The 12,669-nt window shown below is 37.5% G+C and overlaps 1 pseudogene; it reads right to left on the bottom strand.

The window, feature by feature from the left end:
* Window positions 1-446: 446 nt before the first annotated feature.
* Window positions 447-1,299, bottom strand: LOC149223890 (protein PPLZ12 pseudogene; annotated as a pseudogene).
* Between the last annotated feature and the right edge of the window lie 11,370 nt (window positions 1,300-12,669).

The following is a 12,669-nucleotide window of genomic DNA, read 5'->3' as shown; positions in this document are numbered from 1 at the left end:
CACTTCACTCTTAATCACCTGTACGTTATCAGAATCATCGGGAAATTGTTGAACAAGACTCTTCCCAGACCTTGAATTTATCTTTTCTTTTATTTGTCTTCTTACTCACATTTGTCCCTATTGAAATACGCCGCTTCAGCCACTGTTTATCTTTAACAGAGGTTTCTCGCCCAAATGTTGCCTTGAAAGTTTCATGAAGTTCTTTAATAGTAAGATTGTCCAAGGAAAAATCACACTTTGCAGCATCTGGATCTGCCTTTGGAATTACAGTCTGAGGTGGTGGTGATCTGCTTGAATTTTTTTTAGTTTTTATGCTGGGATAGGAGCAGTCCAAATTCAAATTTTCCAAAGTATTATCTTCAATTTGACCATAGCTTAAAAGAGGAAAACTTTTCTCAAAAGAACCATCTTCAGCAAGGAAATTTGACACCGGATTCACACAGAAAGTAAAGGAACCAAGCAAATTTCATGCACCATAAACAGTATCAAATCCTTCGCAATTTTCTAAAGCAAATCCTGAGAAACACTTGATGCTTCCATAAGTCCATTCCTTATTTGCTCACTGACGTCTCTCACATGCCCTGGACCATGCGGAATGAAGACAGTCGTGTTCTTGGATGATGCCCCAACATCTTTTATTGTGTCAAAGTACTGAGTTATCATGACTAAATCCATGACATCCTTCGAAGAAGTGCCGGGGACCTTATGGGAAAATTCTAACACATTTTCTCGTAGCCCATCTGTGATAGCTTGTCTCTGTCGTGCAACCCCAACACCAGCAAGATATTTTGCCTCTGCATCAGCTTCTGCCCTTTTAACTTGTAGTATTTTGTCTGCTTCACCTCTAAACACACTTGCAAGTTGAAGTCGTTGAACTGCATTGATCTCATTCATTGCCTTCTGTACTGAAGGATCTGGAACTATATCAACCACAAGTATCTGTTGTATGTTATACCCATATGACCCCATTGCTTTTTCAATCTTTTCTAACACAACTTTCGCAACATCGTCCTTTTGCTCAAATAATTCATCCAAATTCATCTTTGGAACATTTGCTCGAACCACATCAAACACATAAGCTTGAATTTGTTCTTGAGGATTTTGTAGCTCATAAAATGCATCGTCAGCATTCTGTTTCACAACACGATACTGGATGGAGCAAAAATAATTGCACAAAGACATTGCCCTGAAATTTATCTGAAACCATATGACGAAGTCGTTGATAGTAAACTGGACCAATGAATATTTCACAAGTAAGCTCTGTACCAAGGGTGCCACTGTAGAGAACCTCTGTGCCATGATAGTTGAAACCATATGAAGATAAAACTTGACCAAATTCATCAACAATAGAGTCTGATGTATGCTTTGTTTTCTTTGTGCTTTTACAGAGGTAGGAGCTTGAAGTCGCTGCCAGTTGAAGAGCTGAAGAACAAATTACATAATCTAAAAAGCAACATTTAAATGATTTCTTCTTCAAAACCCTGTTTTGAAGAAGAATCAATCGCACACTATCATGAGATGGAGTCTAACACGTCCCATACAGATCTTATCACAAACCAGAATCGGCTTGGTTCCTCATTTCCTACACCTTTAAATATCGGCAGTTGGACTGCGCTCGCCATCCCAACTTTTGGTGGTAGGTGGGGGGGGGAGTGGGGTTGGTGTCGGTGTGGATGGGTTTGATGTAGGTGATGCAGGTGGTGGCATGGATGGAGGTGGTATTAGTGGGAAGTGCTCCTTAATCAACCAGACTGCACTTCCCAGTGAGAACCTCGCGAGCTCCTTCTCGCTCTCCCATGAGATAGAAATTAGAGGGTTGTCCTCTACCCCTCCCGTTCCTCGGTAAACCCTTCCACTCCGCGTTACTCTAGACATTAATAGATGCACATGATCTGTTTTTCACACAACAACATCTTAATCCAAGTATTCAATGATTTGATATACTTACTGATCCAGGTTATCTTTTGTTTATAGATGCATTAAAAGAATTACATACATAGTTTGTAGCTTAACCAAAGAGAAACTTTAAATGTGCACATGTGAGAGAAAGAAGAAGAAGAGCATAAGAAACAAGAAGACAAGAACTTGATAATAGAGTTCATCCCTCCTGGACTACATCTCTGAGCCCTGCTCGATCAATGGGGAGGCTTTCATTCATTAAAAATGGTATCAAAAGAGGTTACATTCATCAGTTACAAAAATGGAGCATTATACCTCCATGCTGAAAAATGCCCCAAAATTGGAGAGCTCTACTGCAAAAACTGACACCACCATCGAATTCCCATCGCCAATAGGTGCAAAATCGATATAAAACTTGCCCAATTCTAATACTGGACCAAAATCACCCTCTTCAAAAATTCTGCTCTCCTTGCCTTGAAAAATGTGCCTTCTGATCTCCTCCTCCTGCTTTGGGTAAAACACAGAGTTTATATAATATTCCTGATGGAATTACCAAGAAGTTAGTTTGGTGTAATGGTAATAGATGGGAAGTGGTTGAGTAAGGTCGGGAGGTCAAATCTTGCCTCCCCTATTTTAACCACATTTTAGTTTTTTTTTTACAACCCGTAAATAACATGTGTTTGAAACCCAACCAACATGGTTCTATTAATAAAAAAATTTCGTTGGGTAGCGGGCCCGCATGCATTCCCATGAACCAACATATGGAATACGCATTAAGTTTTGGGCTTAGTTACGTTGTGGGTGGCTTTAGGTGGTGGGACCACCCACATGGCCGCCTACCCAAGCCCCGTACCCATCCCATGGTCAACAGATAAATATCCTGCAGATTTGCTCGAAATTTATGGTATAAATGGTGGCTATATATATGCGTTCAACGGTATAAACCAAGTCTACGAGTTATCCATGGTTATGTTTGGCCCATAATAATCCCACCACACGCATTATTTTTTGTAATGTTTATATATATTATACCTCCCTTCATATGCGTAACGGTTGGGATTTAAAGTTTGTTGAAATATATGGTTTGAAATATATTTAATATGGTTGGTGCCTATATATATATATATATATATATATATATATATATAGATTTTGGTTATATTAAAATTTGGATATAGTTGGTTTAATAATTATATAAAAATTATTGTTCTAATCAAAATGTCGTTTGTTGCTTGTGCAGGTTTAGGAGGCCACTGGAGGGATGCCAAGTGTCAAGCTGTCATGCGGGTCTCAAGTGCTGACTTGGGTTGCTATGTGGTGCACTATGGGCTTTATTTTTCCCCTGCCACACCGATCTTTGAAGAGCTCTATCTTTTGCATACGAGCTCAGATTGATGAACTGTTCATGCCATCGCGATCAGGAAGACGAGCCCTCTCAACTGATGCCATCAAAATTCTCCTTTTTGCCATTTTGAATTTTGATCCTTTATCCATCCCCTTGGTGTCTCGAGATCCTCCTGGATCACTTACCCCACGGTCCTTGGAGAAATCACCTTTCTATTTCACTATAACTCACAATTGTATCTATAGCAAACTCAATGATAAATCCTCCTGTTATCGGATCCAACCAATGATCTATTACACGTGTGATTTTATCTTTGGTGGCTTCTAGCCTGCGCACCAATTTTGGGGTCCACACAATACGCTGGTCTAGTCTGCACCTTCCCATGTTCTCAGCTAACCTCGCGATCCACTAGTACAATTCTATTGGAAATGTCGCAAAGAAGATCTCATGGATATCTGTGTATATATAGTAGTCCAACCAATCTTCTTCCGATATCCGCGGGTTTCTGTTTTCCTGAATCGCGAACTCATGGAGCTTTAGATCCCACAACTCTTCAAGCTATTTCTTTGTATGGTTCCAGTGTTCCCACATCAGACACCCCTTAGGCAGATCCCGGTCCTAGCAATAGAACCATTTGTTGGCTTATATGGGCCTGACCCAGGTTCAGAAGAGTTATTTAGCCAAACAAATCCCACAGCTACCGGCCCTTTCGGCAACATCTCACGAAGCACGGACTGAGGTCTCACTCGAGGTAGCAGGGGAGGGTGTTGGAACTAGGTTTCCACACCCTTGGGATGTATAGATGTAGTCTAGAGGTTTCGCGCACCGTTCTGCAGTCTCGCGCTGCTCTGCTTCCGCACAGATCTGAGGCAAGGCTATTCCTCAATACTAATCACTTAAGGAGTTATTATAGATTAGATCTACTTGTGATGGTATTTAAACAAACATTTAATCAAATTAACCAGTGTGCGCATTCAACATAGATACAGATTTGCATTAACACAGAACATAAGCATGCACATAAAGAATCAATAGAAATATCAATCATAAATCAACCAAATCCACAATAGCTCAGATTAACACAATTTTTCAAAATAAACTTTATCTTTATTTCGACTTTATCACTGATACATCTAGATCTACCCTGCGCACTCACCTACAGGGGTCCGCGCACATAGCTGCGGACTCTACCAGGCCTTTGCACACACAGCTGCAGAGCCTCTATCCACTACCTAATACCCTCGACTCGGACTTACAAACGCTCCAATACTTCTTAGCTCATGAACCCATTACAATTCAGATCATTCATAATCCAAAAACTAGTTATCTCTAACCATAGATCCTTGCTCTATTTATACATTTCCATGGTCTGCGGACCATGGGTGGGCCGGCTCAGCTTACATTCCTTTACATTATCTTTTGGGCAGACAACCCTTTGAATTGAATTATTATAATTCGTGCTCTGTGCATCCCGCAAACTCTTTACCCTATCCCTACCCAAAATTTCGGGCTTTTGTGCCCCATGACCGTTACATGGGGCTTCTGCTACCCAACAACTTCAAATATGAGATCATTAAGCTCACAAATTACAGGATGATCAAGAAAAAATAAATGGGTAGGGTGTAAATGTAAATGAATTGAATTCAAGTTTAAAATAATATTGATTTATAAAGTGTTATATGTATTGAGTTTGTTAATTTAAGGTCATTTGATAATTGATCCGATCAAATGTCGTATATTTGAAAAAATGTGAATGTTTGTTGGATATGTGGCAAATATTCAATTATCATCGAATATTTGATGAACATAATTAGTGTAGTATATATGACTAGTGTATCATTGGATATCCAATGATATTGTGTTTATCAGATATCTGATAAAAGTTGGGGCTTTAAAAAAAATGCAAGCAAAATCCAACAATACGGTCGAATTGTCGGAGTATAGCAGTGTCAAATTTTTTGCCCATACGTACTAGTGAATTTTTCCAAATCCAGCATAAACTTCAACTCCAAGAGAGGCCCCAAAGTTACTTACGTCACTATCTGAATACCCCAAGAATTCCTAATATATATGTTTTAGTCAGTGGCACAAATTGCACCCACAAAGAGTAGGCTTCTTGTTATAGAGGTAAGGCTAGAGAGAAAGAAGGGAAGCCATCCTAGGATATTGGTTAAAAGAGTTTGAATTTTAATACCTTATGCCTTATGTAACAATTTGAGTCGAAGTAAAATAAGGGTATCAATTCGTATTAAAATGACTAATATAGACAACTGATTCATATTATTATAGTACTTGTTAGGTAGTCGTATTTTTGTTCCTAGACTAAATTAGTCATTCACGTTAGTCATTTTTAGTTGTATTACTTATTAGTTAGTCATATATTTCAACCTGGGACTAAATTAGTCATTTATGTTAGTCGTTTTTAGTTGGGTCACTTAAGATTTCTTATTTTTAGTAGTATTTCACTTAGAAAAGTGGCGATGACTAACTTTTTTAATCACTTAGTCACTAATTTCTCATTTTCTACTAGTGCTGGCTGGCTTACCCTTAGGAAGGTTCTTGGAATTGGATACATGGATCCTCAACTGTTGAGCTAACATGTTTAACCAGATAAACAATTTTCCTTCATTCTCAACCTGATTCAATAAGAATTCCCTGTTATGAAACCAGGTCAAGAAAAGATAGAAAAGATAGATCAATGCCTTAAAATTCAGCCTCTTCGAGGGGACAACCTCCTTTACATTACATAAATGAAAAATTCTTAGATGATTCAAATGACAAAACCTCCTTTCTATCTATAGGAGTCTAAGGAGTCACAATATAACCCAGCCGACCTAACAATAATAATATAAAGCCACAAAAATAATAATAGAGGGATTCTATGGGGCACAATAATAACAATATGGGGATAATAGGGGCATAACAATATTAATAAGAGATGCAACTACAATAGTAATGGGGTAATCACTATTATTATAGGGACTCAACATGCCCCTCTCCTTCAAAAAAGTGTTGTCCTCAACGCTTGAGTAGTTCTAGATGCTTCTGTATAAAATTCTCATCCTCCCATGTGGAATCTTTAGCGGATAAGTTCTTCCACTTGATAAGATACTCCAAAATTGATCGATTTCGTAGTTGTCAAGTTCTTGTTTCTGTGACTGCTTCTGGTTCCAATATAATTTTTCCTTCCTCGTCAAGTTCTTGAAATATTGTTTGAACTGGGAGCTTGTCGCCTATAGCCTTCTTTAAACATGAAACATGGAAAACTGGGTGCAATCGAGAAGCTGCAGGAAGCTCCAATTTGTATGCCATAGTACCAATCTTTTGCAACACCTTGTACGAACAATAATACTTTGGTGATAATTTATTATCCTTCTTAGCTTGCTTTAGGGGTCATTTGCCTATATGCTTGTAGCCGTAGGAATACCCAATCACCTACATCAAAACTTCTTTCACTGCGATGTTGATCTTCCTGTTGTTTCATTCTATTCTGTGCCAACATGAGGTTATCCTTTAAGAGTTGGAGGACTTGTTGTTGATGTTCGATGTGATGTTCCACTGCTTGAACCTTAGAATCTTCTCTTAAATATGATGTGTTTGATGGTGGTTGATATCCATAAAGTGCCATAAATGGGGTCATTTTTTTTGCTGTATGGAAGGAAGTGTTATACCACCATTCAGCCAGAGGCAACCATTTGACCCATTGTGTGTGTTTATCAAATACAAAGCAACGAAGATATCCTTCCAAACATTTGTTTACTATCTCAGTTTGCCCATCACATTGAGGATGATAAGATGAGCTATGAGCTAACTAAGTACCAAGACAAGAAAATAATTCTATCCAAAAATATCTAGTGAAAATGGGATCTTTGTCACTTACAATAATCTTTGGGTTTCCATGTAGCTTTTGAATTGTTTCCATAAATGCAGTAGAAACTGTACTTGCTTTAAATGGATGTGATAATGCACAAAAGTGTGCATACTTGATAAGTTTGTCAACTACCACCATGATGACAGTCTTTCCCTCAGACTTGGGTAAACCTGTGATAAAATCCATTGAAACCTCCTCCCAACATTGGCTTGGAATGGATAAAGGTTGTAATAGACCGAGTGTCTTAATTGTTTCAAATTTATTTTGTTGGCAAACCAAACATTCTGCTACAAATTTTTGAATATCCGATTTAAGTCCATCCCAAAAAAAAATCCTTCTTAACCTTGTGATAAGTTTTTAAAAATCCCGAGTGCCCTCCTAAGGGAGAAGTGTGCAATTCCATTAGAATCTTTTGTTTTAGTTGGGAATTCTTACAGAGGTATAAACAATCTTTGTACCATAAAGAATCATTTTGCCAGCTAAATGTATCAGATGTATTGGAATCTTGTTGTAACTTTCGAATAAGTGCCCACACTTCTTTGTTATTCTTCCATTCCTCCCTTGCTTCATTTATCCAATCTGGTTGGATAATAGAAATGCCGCACAATAATGCTTCCACATCCTCATCCTTTCTTGAGAGTGCATCTGCCACCACATTTTTCTTCCCTTTTTTTGTAGATGATTTCAAAGACATAACCAAACATCTTTGTGACCCACTTTTGTTGCTCTTCAGAGGATAATCTTTGTTCTAAAAAGTATTTAAGGCTATCATGATCTATTTTTACCTTGAAGTTTCTTCCCATTAGGTAGAGTCACCATTTCTTAAGTGCATGGAGTATTGCCAACATTTCCTTCTCATAAATAGCTTTGTGTAAAAACTTTCCCTTGATTGGACGACTTTCAAAAGCAATGGGTCTTTCATCTTGCATTAAAACAACACCAATTCCTTTTCCCTCAAGCATCACATTCCACAATAAAGGTTTTTGTGAAGTCTGGTGTAGCTAAAACCGGTGCTTGGCACATTGCCTCTTTAAGATGTTCGAAAGCCTTTGTTGCTTCTAGATTCCATGGAAATGCATCTTTCTTCAATAATGTTGTTAGAGGTGATGCTATTCTCCCATAATTCTTAACAAACTTGTGATAGTACCCTGTCAACCTGAGAAATCCTCGCAGATGCTTTATGGATGTGGGGATTTTCCATTCCTTAATGGCTTTAATTTTGCTAGGGTCTACCTTAACTCCTTCATGAGATACAATATGACCCAGATATTCCACCTCTTGTACTCCAAAGAAACATTTGGATCTTTTTGCATATAATTGTTTCTCCTCCAATAGTTGTAGCACCTTATCAACATGTTCAACATGATCCTTCCAAGACTTGCTATAGATTAGTATATCATCAAAAAATACTAACACAAATTTTCTATGGAATGGTTTGAAAATGGAATTCATCAAACCTTGAAATGTTGAAGGTGCATTGGTAAGGCCAAAAGGCATGACCAAGAATTCATAATGACCCTCATGAGTTCCAAATGTTGTTTTCGGAATGTCTTCAGTCTTCATTCTGATTTGATGATATCCTGAACGAAGATCCAACTTGGTGAAGTAAATTGATCTTTGCAATTAATCTAGTAATTCATCAATGACAGGAATGGGAAACTTATCTTTAATAGTGAGCTTGTTGAGCTCCCTATAATCTGGACACATGCGCCATGATCCATCCTTTTTGTGCACTAATACTACTGGAGTAGAGAAAGAACTTTGACTCGGTTGAATTATACCAGCCTCTAGCATTTCTACAACCATACGTTCAATTTCACTCTTTTGGGCATAGGGATATCTATACGGCTTGATGTTTGGAGGAACACTTCTTGGAATCAGATGAATAGCATGATCATGATCACGAATAGGTGGGAGACCTTTGGGAGTCTCAAATACCTTGGAATGATTGTCCAAAACTTTTTGGAGATCTGGAGAAATAGATGATTCCAATGTGGAAAAATCTAGCAAACATAATTGTGCAATTACACCCTTTTGTTCCTTTTTTAGAAGCTTTGTCATACTGTTAGAGCTGATTATCTTTCCCGGTTTCCCTACAATACCCCTTAATTCAATTTCTTTTCCTTCCACAGAAAATTTCATGAAAAGTTCTTGAAAATTAAAAGCTATTATACCCAAGGATTGTAGCCATTGGACTCCTAGTACAACATCAGCACCTCCCATTGGAATGGAAAGCATTGGGCTAGTCAATACATATTCTCCCATCGATAGCTTGATATTATGGCACTTTCAAGAGAAATTTGTTGTTCCTCCATTTGCAACCATCACTTGACACTCTGGTGCTGGATATAAGAAGCAATTCAATTCTTTTGCTACCTTACAATGAATAAAATTGTGGGTACTTCCTGAATCAATGAACACTATTACCTTTTTCTTCTTGATTTGTCCTTCTATCTTGATGGTTTGAGGAGTGGTAATTCCTGCCAATGCATTACAATATATGGTCGAATTCATTTCTTCTCTATCTAGGCTTTGTTCCTGGAGTATATCCTCTTCTTTTTACCTTTCTTGCTCATTTTCTTCTTCCTCTTCGCAATCTATGTAGAATAATTTCTTCTCAGCACACTTATGACCTTTAGTGTATTTGCTATCACAACTGTAACAAAGCCCTTTTTCTCTTTTTTCTTCCAATTTTTGTGGTGTCAACCTTATAGGTTGTGGAAAACTAGGGGCAACAACACTTCCATCTTTATAGTTGTGAGTGGTATGCTTCCTGGTTGCCATAATTTTGCTTTCCATTTTTCTTGCTAACCTGAATGCCTTCTCTAATGAATTAAGTTCCCAAAGGTGAACATCATGTTGGATATTATCCTTTGAAGTCCCTATGAACACATCAATCCTATGCTCCTCTGGAATATTTTTTATCCTTATGTTCAATTTTTGGAACTCCTCAATGTGCTCCATTATTGAACCCTTTTGTTTGAGACTTATCAATTGGCTAAAAAAAGTGTTTCTTTTTTTATCCTCACAATGTGCTGTCAATTCTTCTGTAAAAATTGCCCAAGTGATAATTTGTTTACGAGAGAAAGGCCATTGATATTGATTTGGTTCCAAATATAAAGTTGCAATACGTACCTTTTGTGTGTTTTGCACATTATTGAGATCAAAAAATTGCTCCATCTGTAATATCCATGTTGTGGGATCCTTTCCATTAAACTTCCTCATATCGATTTTTGGAATATGGTGGGTCTTCGATCCCACATTAGAGTCTATGAAATCATGATTAACATTTCTTTTGTTCGCATCATGAGTTTCCTTTATTACCTTTTCACCATTAGTAAGTATTTCTTGTAGAAAATTTGTCAAATTTGTCTTCAAATCTGCCATGTCTCTCTTCAAATCTGTCTTCAAATCTATCTTCAAATCATCCATATTAGCTTCCACACCCTTTATCTTAGATTCCACGCCATTTATCTTAGATTTTGTTAGCTTTTGTGAGAGTGACATTTGTTGCACTTGTTCTTATAATTTTGATATATCATGTAGCATTTCTTCCTCTTCTTCATGAGTCATGCTAGAGCTTTCAAGTTGCTTACTAGGTGTTTGTATTTTCTTTCCTCAGGGCATCAGTTACCAATAATAATACTCTACTATGCCCTTTGAATTCCTTTAAAATAAATTTTCAAACCAATCTTAAGCAAAAATTTAAAAGAATCTACACGCCTTTTTTCACTTTGTAGGAGCTCGATATTGCCTCTGATGTATCTCTGTACTTTCAGATCATCCAGTTATGAAATTGTGACTTGAAATAGCCCTTTGTGTCCTCTTTCTAATGCCACCAGTCTGATCCAAATTGGATTCTCCAAGGAAAAATTATGTGAAATCTCCCACAGTGACCTGATTATAGACTAGTTCAGTAGAGCGAACTTGTACGACGTGCCATGAGTCATTGTTTCGACCTTTGACTCTAAAAAATATATACAGGAAACTACAGTCCATCCTCTTTCTGTACCTTCTTATGAAATTTCAATCGAATGCTCAGAGAGAAAGTTATGATGATTTTCCCTAGGTCACCTGTTTGGAATGTAATTCAGGAGTCTACAAAAAGACCAACTTCCTTAGATCATATCTCCACAAATATAGTGCAAAAAGCTCTAAAATTCGGACCCGAGGTTCAACGCGATTTCTTCTCAAATGGTTTTTTTTTTTAGCTTTTGAAACATCACGGAAAAAAGTTATAGCGAAAATTCCACGATGACCTATTTGGAACAACGAAACCCTAGAATTCAAAGCTCTGATACTAACTGTTATGAAACCAGCTCAAGAAAAGATAGAAAAGATAGATCAACACCTTAAAATTCAGCCTCTTCGAGGGGGAAACCTCCTTTACATTACATAAATGAACAATTATTGGATGATTCAAATGACAAAACCTCCTTTCTATATATAGGAGTCTAAGGAGTCACAATATAACCCAGCCAACCTAATAATAATAATATAAAGCCACAAAAATAACAATAGAGGGATTCTATGGGGCACAATAATAACAATATGGGGATAATAGGAGCACAACAATATTAATAAGGGATGAAACTACAATATTAATGGGGTAATCACTAGTATTATAGGTACCCAACATTCCCATCCTTCTGTAACACCCTCCTCCCACATCTAACCAAATAACCGTCCAACTGTGGTAAACATGTGACGAGAGGCTACTATGATATGATTCAACCTTTTAGGTGTACTTAAGGAAGCAGAATCGAAGGAAACACATCAAACATAGCTTCCACATCAACTACAAGACCCCTCAAAACCATCCCAACACTTCTGGTGACCAACCCCTGGGTCCCACTAAGGTTTTAGACCTCTTGACCTTTGGACGCTCCAATGTTATGGGTCAAACAACGTTTAGGAGGCTCTGTACGCTCTCATGACAAGGCATGCCAGCGTTCAGGAACTATTTTTCTTAGTGTTGTGCCAATGTCCCTGGGATTTGAGCCACTTTTTTAGGCCCAAAGCCCAGGCATAGAATGATATCTTTAGAATAGTAAGATAACAAGGAAACAATTATGCAAATTGAAATAATTGAATAATCCCTTAATCGGACCTCTACTAGCCATGACAGGCATTTCATCAAACATATCACAAATAAGTAATATACAGGTGTAAACAAAAAATTTAAGCATAGGGATCTCATAATTATCTGAGAATTGTTATGAAGCATTGTTCCCATATATCATTTGATGCATTATCATCTATTAGGTCATAGATACATTGTCCAATCATTTACAAGTAAAAGCATGACGAGAGCCATACATAGCCATAGTCATAAAGCATATACATAACTAGCATAATAGCAATAGAAATACCAAGGAAATCATAGCCATATGATCAACATATAAATTAGTACGATACTCATATAAATAGAAGGAGAAATAACTTCATATTAACGATGCAAAATCTAAACCCGAGATGGGACTACCATGTTCCACCAGACCATAGAATGGATGAGCCAAATCTCTCTTCAACTATTCACCCCCGTGCCATATTC

Source organism: Pinus tabuliformis, chromosome Q (assembly GCF_031772625.1).
Source record: "Pinus tabuliformis cultivar Carrire ecotype Pingquan chromosome Q, CPIR1, whole genome shotgun sequence".
Lineage (NCBI taxonomy): Eukaryota > Viridiplantae > Streptophyta > Pinopsida > Pinales > Pinaceae > Pinus > Pinus tabuliformis.
The sequence above is the reverse complement of the archived record's forward strand: the minus strand, read 5'-3'. Positions and strand labels throughout refer to the sequence as shown.